The sequence below is a fragment of the Falco naumanni genome, chromosome 8 (assembly GCF_017639655.2).
Source record: "Falco naumanni isolate bFalNau1 chromosome 8, bFalNau1.pat, whole genome shotgun sequence".
NCBI lineage: Eukaryota > Metazoa > Chordata > Aves > Falconiformes > Falconidae > Falco > Falco naumanni.
Window position 1 is genome coordinate 1,548,617 of NC_054061.1, and position 14,110 is coordinate 1,562,726.

At 38.6% G+C, this 14,110-nt stretch overlaps 1 protein-coding gene across 2 annotated transcripts in view; it reads left to right on the forward strand.

The window, feature by feature from the left end:
• The window catches only part of KDM3B (lysine demethylase 3B), a 65,456-nt gene that overhangs the window by 1,319 nt on the left and 50,027 nt on the right, over window positions 1-14,110 (forward strand). The gene's annotated exons all lie outside the window — the stretch shown is intronic.

The following is a 14,110-nucleotide window of genomic DNA, read 5'->3' on the forward strand; positions in this document are numbered from 1 at the left end:
GGAAGAAACCCCCAAAACATGCAGAAAGGGGATCTTCAAATGGAAAATGGGTCAAACATCTGAGACTCTTAAACATGAAAATGTGCTCCAGTTATTAAGATCTGGTCTGGAGAGCTACTCTTGTAGCAGACTGTTTGACATGTATCATTAGTACTCTTGTGTTATGGAATAATTAAATTCCAAATATGAGTATGATGTAGTGAATTTTTGGTGTGCCTGACCTTATTAGTGTTTTGGTGGACAGACTGGTAGAGTGTTGTCTTTTTTTTAAATCTGTGAATCTGTCCAATAAAAAAGTAGTCACTTGTTTCCCAGTTAGTCATTGCTGTCCAACCATGTGACACCTGTTAGATTACCTAACAAAGTAAAAATCAACTTCTGTACTTGATAGCATGGGAAAAATGGGATTTTTACGTGTGGCAATTCATTACCTTTGCTCAGCACTACAGTTCTTACCCCAGTTCCTCTCATCAATAACCTTCCACTTGGTACAGTTACAGTGATGCAGCTGTCTCTAACAGTATATGTCCAGATCTGTACAAGAACTCTTAAATGTGATCTCTGAAAAATGTGCCTTGAGTATTTTACGGAGTTCTTCAATGTGGAATGCTTGGTGTTGTCGTGGAACCTTTCATGCATAATGAACACTGATTTGACAATGATAACGATGTATGATCAGAAAAATAAGTCGTCTTTTTAAACTCATTCTGCCAGAAGAAGTGACGAGTTGGCACCAATCAGTCAAGTGCAGTTTAGGAAATACTCATCTGAGGTAAAGTAATAATGTTGACTAGGTCTGAAAAAGGCTAGAACAAAATGTGTTGTACTCTTAGGGTTACTTAAGTCTGTGGTTTCTCACGGTATTCTGTAAGGATGGTTTCACTTACTAGCCCATAGTCTGATGTTGGGTTTTTAGAAATACAAAACTGCAGTTGAATATCTACATCTTTCCAAGGCAGAAAACTCAGGAATAGATAAGAAGTATAGAACTTAAAGTGTTTCAGAAAACAGCAGAAAAATGCTTTGGTTATTTGTTGTTGTTGTTTTTTTTTTTTTTTTTTTTTTTTTTTTAATGAGGAAGCTGTTAGTTATTCTGGTGGAGTAAAGCCTCTGGTTTTGCTTTTATTTTTTCTCCCTCTGTATAAATTTGATTGTAGAGAGTAGCTCTTAAGTATTCTTACTTTGATAAAATGTGGAATAATCAAATTATGTTAGTCCACAGAAAATACATATAATGGTCAGTTGTGCTGTCTTCAGAGCACCTAGAGGAAATCCTGACAAAAAACTGTGCTGCTATTAGAAAACAGCTTTGCCTTTTCTAACTAGAAACAGATCTTACCCTTTTTTTTTAAAATGTCTGTTAGGACAGGATCATAGAAGACCTGTCAAGCTTTAGTTTACTTTTGTCCTGCTATTATAAAAGGACATATTGCATGTTAATGGTAGAATAGCTAAACATGTCATATGCAGGACAGTACTACTGTTGCTTATTTGAAAAACAGAAGTGTGTGAGATGACTTTTAATGCATACACAAGCTATACAAATACTGCAGAAGTTTGGAGGCCTAGGACACAAGGTGTTTTGTGAAGGATTGTTTTGGAATAATACACATATATTTCTTATGGTAGATGGTAAAGAAAGGGTTGGTTGTTTTGGTTTGGTCTTTTCCCTTTTATGGATATTAAGTTCTGTCTCACACAAGGTTTTTTATGTCTGTTTTTTTAATCTTATTTCCTACAGTAATATCCACGTACAATTGAATGTATTCTGGAGGCATTTTCACTTGTACATGATATGTAGATTCTATAGCTTAATGAAAACATGGAGTAATCTAAAGTATTTTATTCATAAGGGATTTCATTGAATAAAGTTGCTATTTAGAAATTATCTGAATTTAGGAATAAGCTTACTCACAAAGTAAATTATCAGAACTGTTTGAGTTAACCATAAATCTCAGGGTATTTCAACTAGTTTTTCTGACTGAGTGATGCTGGAAAAGAATGTCTTCCTGTCTGGAGACTGTATGTAGTAGATGAGAAATGCTGGGACCCTACAGGACTGGATTTAGATTTATGTGCTCTCAAGCAGTTTTCAGATGCTGCTTGAAAGTCATCTTGACAGTAGAGGAGAATGTAGGAAAACGTACATATACTGTCTGTTTGGTTTAGGGTGTGTGGAGGTTCTTGCCAGCTGTGCAGATGTGTCTCCTGCCAAATTTCAGACCTCAGTGACTGGGACTGAATGGGGAGTTTGTAGAGGCTTTCAAGCTACATCAGATAGGGAAGGGAATTTTCGGACAGGGAGTTGAAACTGGGACTCTGTGGAAGTGGTGGGAGGTTCACAAGAAGTCGGGGTTTCTGAGTCCGGAATATCCCGATTGCTTTCTGTGCCACTGTACTCGTCTTCGGTTCCTTCTGTCCTGCGGAGGTGATCATGTTCCTGGATCATTCTTTGTGTCCGTGAGACACTTGGATGCATTTGCATATTGAAAGCATCTATGAAGGGGAGTGGATCGCAGAAGGTGGTCTAGGCTTTGTTTGTTTCCCAGAGTAGTGTCTCTTGTTGCTGCTGTTGAAGGCAGAATACGGTGTTGGATGGGTGTTGGTGAGACCAGTAGGCATATCTTTAATGCTGCTACTTGTAAGAGAGGAGTTTAAGAACAAACAGGATGTTGAACGTTTTTTCAAATAATTTTTTACTTTGCAAAATACAGTTCTTTGAAGGAGAGCTGACTGCAAAAGTAGTGGATACGCATTTTCCTCACTCGCACTGTGATACTTTATTGGTGGCCTAAGTACAAAGTACTATGAGTGCGTGTTATGTCACAGGGTTTTTTTCTGATAGCCTTGCTGTCTTCCCATGTGTGAAAGAGACATCCACACCGGAAAATTTGCGTTCACACAGTGAGCAATGTCTTCTGTGGCTCTACTGATGACTTCTCATCTATAACCATTTATACTACTGAAATGCAACGAGCAGGGATGATAGGGGGGTGGAATACCTCTGCATATGTAGCTTATGTAAGTATAACTTTACATGATTTTTAATTATCTTGGCTGCCTTGGCAGTTGTCACAAGTGAGTGGTTTAGGTCGCTTAAAGAATCACCATCAAAGGCAGTAGCGAAGTAGTTTTGATATGAATTTGTGGAAGTGTGACTTCACAAAGTTTTGTGGCAAGGCTCACTCTATTACTTATTACACAGATAAATCACACAAAGAAGAATCAAATTAAAATTAAGCTGAAAAGATTTACACAGAAACTAAAGATGTAAAAGGGTAAGGGAGACCCTCATATTGAGTCACGAGGTTCAGAGTGGACTCCCTTGCTTTCTGAACTGTTAGTAGAGCTTCGATGTGGCTAGATCCAATCTTAGTCTCTGACTGGGATGGTGGTATATATCTGTAGGATGTATAAGGTTTATCCATAGTTTAAGGCTGATCACAAGCTTTTAGCAGCACTTAATCATTGACTATCATTTACAAAGTGGCTCAGTAGGATTTACTACAATCACAACAGTAACTTAATTACAGAGTCAATGGTAACGTTCCTTCTATACTTGCTACAAGGTACATAAGTCAAGTCACACACGCATGCACACAGACACAGAGGAACAGATGTACATATAAATATATACCTCTCTCAAGAAAAAAAAAAAGGGTACAGAGGTATACCTATTAAAAGTTCCCCTTGCGTTCAGTGGAATATCCACAATGAATGCTTTTGGATTTCTCAACAGGCGAAGGGTTGAGCCTCAAGGTGTGGGGGGTATCAGCCCAGGCTCCATCATCAGCTTTCGTCCTAACTTTGCAGACTTTGGAGTCTGTGAGCTCTGAGAGGCGTCCCGCGCAGAGGGAGATGCTGGCTGCAGCCTGCTGTGGTCCAGGAGGGCTCAGAAGGGCCTCACTTAGGACCGGTGCTTATAGGGGCAGAGGTGATTGGCTTTAGTCAACTGTAAGTTTCCATCCTGGCCACAATCTTGAGTCGGTAATCACTGGAATTTTGCAAATTGCTCATCTAGAATCACTGGAATTTTGAAAATTCCAGTGATGGTGGTATCGTACCACTCGGGTTATGATTCAGGTAAGGAATGCTCCAAGGCTGTCAGGGGATGTAACAATTCAGATAAAGAATGTTTGTGGTACGGTCAGTGCTATTCCCCACCTCAGCCATCCAAGAGTTGCTGATATGGTCAGCGGACGCTTAACCACCCAACTTGTTGCACAGAGGACAGGGCCTGTCAGGCGTTCCCGGGGAGGGGGTGAGGTGCACCACCACAGCAGTGTACCTGCAGTAGAGGAAACTCAGTGTGATTTGTGAAATTCTCAAAAGGATGTTGGCAGATTTGTAGTGATTGTCAAGTTCTAGATGAGGAATGGGGTGGGGACTCAAGCTAAGGAGCCTTCCCAGACTTGTGCCACCTCTGGTGGTTGTCCCTGTCTCCTGCTCACCGCATATCAAAGGGCACAGCAGATGGTGGCTGTGGAAAGGAATTGGTAGGACTGGTTGTGGCAGTGGTGTTATCAGGGCTGGCAGTGGGACTGGGAGGTGAAGAAGGACTGTTCCCTCAAAATACAGGTTACAGAGAAGTAACAGTAACAAAATCAGTATAGCAGTGTACAGAGAGGCTTATTAGCCTGCAGGCATTTGGTTAAACCCTTTGCAGAGTTGTCCTTACACAACACTGATTCCGTGTCCACTGGGTACCTTGTTACCCTGCTGTCTTCCATGTTCCTGTTAAACAAGACACTGCAAGTTCCTGTCTTTTTTTTTTTTTTTTTCCCTTTTTTCTGCCCTTTTCCTTATTTGAGGATACTTGTTATAATTTCTTGACACCTGGTAGCAGTTACTGTACATGTGCCTGAGTTTCAGTTGAACTGCTTTATTCCTGAGCATTATGGAAATGCCCATTTTGAATGTTCACTGTGCCTACATGGCATTTGTGCAGTGTTTCTGATATTTTAGGAAGTGCCATTCTACTGAGCATATTATGCTGGTCTGCGTGTGTGTGGTAATTTCAATACGTTTTAAGCCTATTGGACTTGCACAAAATAAATATGTTTGGGGAAGTGTAGGCAGAAGTATGGAAGCTCTAGGTTGAGAAGATAAGCTTGTAAGACAGAGAAATGCTGCCTTTAATACAGCAGGCTGAGTATTTTACATTTGTGTCAATGAAGGAGCAGCAGTGCTGGACAAGGTTGAAGTCCACCTAGTCCTCCCCGCTTTGCCCTCACTGGTCTTGTGCTGGTCAGATGTGGATGTCTCTGCGCAGTTGTGGAAGGAATCAAAATTGTTCAGCCTTCCACCAGTAGGCTGCTGGGTGGGAGTTTTCTGAAATGATGCTTAACTGTAAAATCACATGCAGCATGACAGCTATATATTTGCATCAGTGAAGGGTTAAAACCTAAGTTTTTGCGTATCTGATAGTGGATGCTTTGTAGAGCTTGCTGACTTGTCAATACTGGATTGACTTTGGAGAGTCAGCCTCTCTCCTGCTTGATGTTTGTTGCCGCAGAATCAAAGGTTTCAGATTCCCTGGTTCAGACTTGGTGAACCATGGTTATTTGACTTAGGAAAATTACTGCTTGAAACAGGCATACTGCTTAAAATGTATATTCAAGGAATCTCTTCCTAGAGTTAATCCATCATCTTTATATTTAGTGTTAATTGCATCTACAAGGTTTTTTTATATTGGTGAAAGCAATATGAAAAATTGTAGAGTTCTTGCATGTTAATTTAATTAAATTCAGATCCAGCTTTTGCAAGTGAAATCTGGAAAGCTACTGCGTACTGGCAGTCTGTCTGCAGGAAGTTCCTTGTAAGTGTTTGCATTTGCAGATCACACTGTTTGCCTTTGAAGAAGTTGAATGTTCCAGTGACAGGCAGAAGAGATTTAGAGATCTCGTTAAAATAATTTGTTTTGACCTTTTTGAATATTGTTTGGTAGTGTTGAAGTGTAACAGCAGAAACAAGAGAAAAAGCCTAGAAAAACAAAATATACTTTGGCAAGACCTTAGATTTATTTTTTTTTCTTCCCCCATTATTGTCAAAATGTAGCATATTTCTCCTTTGGCAGTTTATTTTCTTGGGTGGGCAATGTTGACATGGTATGTACAGGGCTTGCCTTTTACCAAATAAAATGCCGTAAGCTGGGAAAGTGGAAACCATGTAGTTTATTATCTGTTTGGTGAATATATAGTCACTTCATTTAGATGAATTTTTAGTTATGGCTACAGAAAGCAGTAGACTCAGTAAGAGCTGTGCAAATAGAATAAAATTTAGCAAGTTGAATTACTAGTACATAGGTTGCTCTCCTGTTACATTTGTTGGTATTTTTTTCTTTGAGGCAGTTGTATGCGTCGCACTTCAAATAAAAGCAAGAGACTGAATCATGTGTTTGTAATGTCAGTAGTTCAGCACTGTAACTGATACGGTTTTTGAGCTACAGGTTGGCAGCTGGGAGTCCATTTTGTCGTTCAAATGGTTGCAGAAAGTCAGGTTTCTGTAATATCCATACGTTGATGTTTTCTGCTTTCAGCGGTGGTATCAGTGGAGATACTAGAAGTTTGAAAGGTGTCTTTTGTTTATTTGTTTATGCTTCTAGGTGTGACTGCAGGGCACGCCTGATGCAGGAATTCCTGTGGAATGCTAGAAGTTGCATACTTTATTCTGTCAGTTTTCAAATGGAAGACTGGTTATTTTGTAGGAGGTGAAAACACAATGACTTCTGGATATGGAACAATTTCTACTTGAAATGCAAGTGATTGTGACCAGGTGGGGTTTTTGTCCTGAGTTATTGCTGTGTTACATCTCCCTGCTTTGATGGCAATACATTTCTTAAATGTTTTGGATGAAAAATGTAGGCCAGTCTTTTAACTGAGCAACTGTTTCAAGAAATCTCTTTTGTAGTTTTAACTTCTTGAGGTACAAGGCATTTATTTATTTTCTGTAGGAAAGTGATCTTCTGCATGTAGTATGTATATACCTATTCCCCGGGCAAATTCTGTGCGCTGAGTAGTGGTTTCCTTTTGGCTGATCTTGTTCAGTGCTTCAGTGACTTATTTTGTTATTAATTAGACTGCCCATTCTTTTTTTCCTTCAAGGTCTATCTTGTGATTGTTTACATTTCTACAGTGTTTCCATGCACATACATTGACTTCTCTGTATTGCCACCATGTGTTTGTGGTTTTTACAGAATCCCTGCTTTTTTAACAGACTTAGAAGCCGATGGTGGCTTCAGAAGTATTTCTGTATAGCAGCATCATGTTCTTACAGAAATGTTTGGAGAAATTTCTTTCTAAGAAAATTTAGCCAGCGTAATGAAAGTTTGTGTATTGCGTTTGTGGTTGGTTGTTACATAGCTTTTTAATGTGGTCATAAAATACATTTATTCATGCAGTAACTTCTCTTGATAGTGTTAGAGAGCTCTCTAAGTAGTCATGATGCTTCCAGTTTCCACTGCTGATTACAGAACCAAATAAAAATTCGCATTTTACCTCCACATAGTTATTGTCCTGAGATCACTATGCTTCAACTCCAGTTAAGCACAATGCTTCATGCTTTCCTTGTGAAGCTGCTGGAGTTGGCATCTAATAATTTGTGCTACCTCCTTTTGATTAGATGCTTTATAATCAAGGCATCCAGCTTTTCAGTCAGTGGCAGATTCGTTTTCTTCTGTAGTTTCAAATATGATTTGAAACTGTTCTTAATGCAAGCTTAACTGTAGCTGGAAAAAAATCTTACTACTTCTGCCTTACTACCATTGATTAACTGATCGTGCTCTTCTGAGGTATTGCTGCTTAGTGGTGACCCCCTTGTTGCCAGTACTCGCTGTTGGGCATCCCTCTTTAGTAGCTCACCTGTGCTAGATGGTGATGCTCCATTTGCAAAAAAAAACCAAAGAAAGATGGGAAGGTTTCCTTGAATAGCCAATTTTTCTTTGCAGTATTTGCATGCTTAGCAGACCTTTTGCCACCTTCCTGAATTTTCTCTGAAAAGCCCATGGTTTTGTTGATGTCCACTTTGTTTGTTTCAGCATTAATAACTGTATTCAGAGATGAGTTTCATTTGTTAGAGTTGCTCAGTATGCTAAATGACATTGAGGTGGGTGATTCTGGAGAGAGGCTGACAATTAATTCCTTAGACATTCTTCTGAAGAATAGCATAATTTTCTACTTAAGAGGAATAGCTTTGGTTTCTTATTTTCAGTTTGTTGAAAATGTGGCATTAAGATCCAGGGTAAAGCTTTTCTTTGAGATTGGTTTTTTTTTTCAACTATAGTCATGTGGTCTGTCTATAAGTCATCTAATAACTTAAACCAGATTTTTTACTTCATCCAATTTAATCTATAAAACTCAGCAAAAATGAGATGTACTACTACTTTATCACTAATGTTTTTTTCATGGAAGATGTCAGACTTGGAAAGCAAAGGAAAAAGAGTGAGGCAAACCAGAATGAGCAGTTGGAATAGCAAATTTTCAGAGGCTGTGATTATAAGAACTTTTGGAAGTTCCTCAGATTCTGCTCTGGTCTGCATAAGGTATCCTTAGACTTGAGGCCAGGAATGTGTGTAGAGAAATTTGATACTTTTTATGCCAGCTTTATCAGTGACGTTAAGAATTATGTTGCAATAATTGTACTGCTCCAGTACTTGCCATTTCAAAACTAGTAATTTTCATCCTGCTTTTATTATTCCCTCTAGACTTTTCTAAATCTCAGCCCTTCATTTTCAGTGCAGTGCCACTTAATGCTTTGGATACACAAGTTCAGGTTAGATGGAGTAAGAAAAAGTCTTTCATGTCATATGTAAGTTATGTAGTTAAAACTTTCTTTCACTTTTAACTCCTTCTGTTTATTGTAATTCTTTTTTTTTTTTCCTCAGCCCTGTCCCCCACCCCTCACCTGAAACTTATTTTAATATCTGGCAAACCACTAGTACTGTCTTACTACCAGACTAATAGTTATCAGGTTTGTTCTTTCTGATTTTTAAATACAGGTGTATTTGCCAATTGCCAGTTATACAGGTACCAATTTTAAATTGTTTAAAAAGTCTGGGTATCAAACCTGCAATGTAAGGTCTTGCTCTTCTTTTGAGTTCCAAACTGGAGGTCCTTATCCTTTTCTTGCTGATAATTGGGTTGTAGAATGCTTGGGATTAGGAACAACCTACTTGGGTTTCTAGGTGATGTGTTTTGTGAAACATAAGATACCATCATCTCTACAGTTCAAATAGCTGCAGAAAGAAACAGTAGCCAAAAAAGATTGTTTTGCTGTTACTTCACTGAAGTAGGTTTTTATGATGCTTTGATTGGGATGCAGGCAGACATCAGGTAAAGGTAACATTTTAGAAGAAATAGCAACAAAAAGCACATTATTTAACAAAAATATGTATGTGTGTGCAAAACAAATTTATTCTGTGAAACTCATACATTCCAGTAGCTCAAGTGTTTCAATTTACTAATAGCAGAGAAAATTTAGAACTGTTAATTTTAGTATAAATTAAGGGAAGAAAGTGTCACTTTTTAAGGATAGGCTTGGGGAGTTGTGAATGAATTCTTGGTTTGCAAAATGGGCTGGTGCTCCTTCAAAAGGCAGTCTGTCTCTGGCTCCACAGCAAGGAGGTCTCGGATGGCAGCAAGTTTCTGTAGGAATGCAAACATTTTCTGAAATAAAGTTCCTCTTAGAAGGCAAAGCATAGCGATTAACATATTTGGCTCTGCCTGGTGTAAAGTACACCACAATTACTGGATTCATTTCAGAGTGTGAAGGATGTTACATAACTGGCTCGAGATACGGCTTGCATAAAGTGGTACTGTGCCTGGTGTGCATGGTGTTGCAGTTCGTGATTCAGTTGGTTTGACAGACTTGTGTTGGCCATGCAGCCACAGGGCTATGAGGTTACCGTTAGATCCCAAATTTGACTTGGATAGCATTTGTTATCCAAGAGAGATACCTGGCACAGTCATTTTCTTGTTTGGCTTAAACCAAATCTGTGTAAATCAGCTCATATCTGGGGGTGTTCAGTTGATTGACAGTTGTTGTGGGTCTTGCTGGATAAAGTGGAAGATAGTGCAGCATATGGGAGAGACAATAGTTCAGTGCTTTGTGTTCCTGTTCTTAGTGTAAGAAAAAAACATTTTGACAAAGACTTCAGTGGAAGAGTTTGGTCCGATGTTACTATAAGTCAATACATTAGCTAGGTACTATTAAAATAGTAATAAAAAAGTAACCCTTCCTATCTCTTGTGCATGATGCTTCATTGGACCCTTAAGCAAACAGCACCAAGGAAGATTGCAGGAAATCAACAATTCCTTGTGTATGCTTGGTTTCTAGCCACATGTTCCCTGAATGTACATACCACAGTGTCAGCTGGGTTGCTTGTTCAAGGGGAAACAATGGGACTGTGTAGTGATGGTGGTGAGGCAGTGTCCTGGTGCTTTCAGTGACAGCAAGCTGTTAGTGTGATCTGATCTAAGGGTCTTTACCCATCTAAATTTCTAAAAGATGTTAATCACATAAACAAAGAACCTCCAGCATTTTCTCAAAGTGCTGTTTTGAAAGTAACATCTTGAAGATATTTTGCATGCAGAATTATAAATGCACATATTTGTTATTTGCTGTGTATCAGGAGAATAAAATGCTATGCTACTTGAAGACTTTAAATTTTGAATTTTGGACAACTACTTTGCTTCAACTTATGATCTGGTTTGCATGGTAGCCAAATCTCATGGGGAGGGGGCAGAAGGATTGAGGCCACCCTCAATCTGCCTTTTGCATGTGGATTGTATGAAGTGGAGTTTTTGGAGTTCCAGGCTCAATGTAAATCTGTACTTCACCTTATGTTGTAAAAAAAAAATAAAAATGTACATCAGTTTTGAATAGTGTCTCGCTACAGGGATGAGGTAGCATGGATTGAGGCCAAGCTAGATTGCTCGCACATTCATGCTTGTGATAATTAAGGTTGTGGACTGTCACTGTCACAGAGGCATCAACAGGGCTGTGCTCGCACAGGGCTCTGAGTGTTGATCGTTTTTGTTACAGCAGGAGTGTGGCAGTTGTAGTGGGCTCTAAAATGGCTGTGAACTGAAGCTGTACAGAATGGGGTAGGGCTTCCCAAAGATGAGACTTTCCCTTGCATTTTGTGGTTTGTGTGTGGTTTGCAGCACTTGATTTTGAGCTGTGATATTCACATTACTTGACATTTTCCTGCATATGTGTGACCAGTGTTAGGGTCAGTACTGATGCTCAAACTGGAAATGCTGTAATACTGAAAAAAATGGGATACCGACTGCTGTTGGTTTTGGCACTTCAGTCATTCTTTCCTACCTACTTAACCCAACTCATGTAAATACATACCTTTTTGAGCCACATAAAGTAGTACTGGAAGATCAGTATTTTCAGGAATGGTTCCCTCCACTATTTTTGCTGAAATGTGTTTTGTGGGGTTTGGGTTTTGGTTTGTTTGGGGGTTTTTTTGGTGTTTGTTTTTTTTTTTTAAACTTCTTTTAAAAACTGTGTTAAACCAGGTCCTGACTGGAACTGTCTGGGGTTTTAGAATAATTACAGAATTTAACTATGGCATTCTTGTTTTGCAGTTGCTCCTGATTCCCCCTATAATTCTGTTACTTACTAATCTTGAAGTGTTTCTTTTTCCTCCTTTGTTAAACTAAAGTTTAAAAAAACCAACCAAACAAAAAAACCCAAACAAAACCCCTCAAACAAACAACAAACAAAAAAGTCTGAACAGGGAAACTTATTGTTGCAGTGTCAAATGAACTTACAGTAAACAAAATCATATTTTTCGGATATGCTATATTTGAGTACTTTAAGATCCAAGTTTTGGTATAGAGTTTGCTCTATATTGCTGTGGTGTCAGACCATTGTTCAGACTTGAAATGCAATGATTATAATGCCAGCCAAGAGAGATTTAAATTCTAGGAAGCTGTTTTGATTCGGTAGTTCGAAATGGCTGTACAACTAGTTATTTCTGTATCGGCCCTGACATACTTGCTTGTATAAGGTGTGTCCCAGAAAGTTGTCCAATGTTGATTCTTCATGTCATATTGTATGTATTCTGTCACTTTTTACTCTTACCTGTATAAGTGATCACCTTTGAGTAATAATCATGTGTGTCCCTCCATCTCTTTGTTGTCATTCCATCCTGTTGCATCAAACCATCATTAACTCTGCCAGTGCCATTCCTGACATGTTTCTGTAGCCTCTTTTTTTCATTTCTACTATATAGAGATCTTTATAGTCTCTGTGCGTAGTCTCGTCATTGCTTCTGTTCTTGCAATCCGTCATTCAAGGTAATTTTCTTACCCAGGTATTTCTAGTTCAATCTTAATCCCAATATCATCTCATCTCTGTAGTGGGTAGATCAGATAAGACTATTTATTCTCTTTCTGGCAGGCCTTTCATGAAGACTGTTATTAAATCCCCTTTCAGTATTCTTTTTTTCTTGATAAAGCAACCTAACATCACCACTCCAAAGCCTGCATTTTCTAGACTGTTGATGGTTCTTGTTTGCTTCCTTCTGCTGTCTCCTGTTGTTCTGACCCAAACTGGTCATAAGCATTTTAGCAGGTGTCTTACTGAGGCTGAGTAGAGACGCAATCACTTCATTGTATTGTGTACTCTACACCTGTTTATATATGTGTCTATCCTTTCTTGAAACAGTGTTAGATAGCTGAACGTATACCACCTCAAGGTCCATTATAATCTGCTCAGTTGTTTTTTTTCCTATAAAACTGATACTTGTCCTGTCACTGGTAGTATCTGCCTTTGTTTAGCACCTTGTGCTTGTTTTTGTGGTTATGGTGTGCTCTGATTTGAAGCAGTTTCTCAAGTTTGTCAAGATAATTTTGAATTCTGTCTTCAGGTGTGCTTGCAGAGCTTTCTAATGTGTGATCTTTCTGCTGAACTTCGCAATCCTGGTGTCAGTTACAGCACTCATTGATTGTTCTCAAACACTTTCATTTTTGGAACTAGAACAGATTCCTATGAAGACCCTCAGTCAAATGCTTCGATTTTATCAGAGAATGGTTGGGTTTTGTGCTCAGCATATGGGCCATCTTTTCCTGGTGTGAGATATTACACAAAGTGTTCCAAAGCCTGAATTCAAGGTGAGAGACCTGTATTTCTCTGCTTGAGAGACCTGGTAATCTTTCTTCAAGCAGAGGATGACAGAGCCTTTATGTATCTAATCTATCTACTTGTGAATGTTTTTAAGTAGCTTTTATATGGGAGTTACTGCTCTTTCTTCGCAGCAATGGATTAGCAAAGTTTTTTCATATTTTCTAGGAAAGCTTCAAGGGTAAAAGTGAGGCAAAGTTGTTATTTGTTGTATGCAACCCAAGAATATAAAACTGTACTTTGCAAAAAAAGCTGTTCATTTAAAAAAGAAAGTGAATTGCTTGCATCTGTTGAATACTCCATGTGCATTGCTTCTCAGGTTGCAATGCTTTGTTCTGACTGTATGTCCAACATAATAAAGAAACAGGCTACTAATTTCTGACTGGCATTTTGTGATGCCACCAGAAAAAGTGAGTTAGGACTGTACTGTCATCCTTGTTGTTTTCTTTGGAAATTTTTTAATAGGCTCCTGGCTTTATAGTTGTATTGTGTGTATTGTAATGTGTTTCTGGCTCATCAGTGTATCAAAACTAAGGAACATTGGGCCAAATACCAACTTCTGAAACTCACATGAAGTGCTCCTTTTCAGTGTCAGAGATCCATTACAGCTGTGGGTTTTGAGTGTTTAACTCATACTCTAGTATGTATTTAGTACAGTGTGACACTAATATTTTAAAGAAGTTAAAAAAATAAGGGAAGTTTAGTCAACAACATCAGATTTTTTTTACATTTTGTTTTCATTTTAATGCTGTCTGCTCTACTTCAGCCAGAATTGCATTGAGGCTAGTAAACAGGTTAGTTCCTCATCCTTTTTTATAACTGGCTCTTAAACTGTTGAAATTGTTGAAAGGGTTTTTTAGAAGTCTGAAAGTACATGAAGGCAGGTATTTTGTTAAGTTTTTTGCAAAGAAAAGTTACTGTTACCCAGAACCCATTGATTCCTAAACCTGCTCATCTTAATTAGAAATTGTTAAGT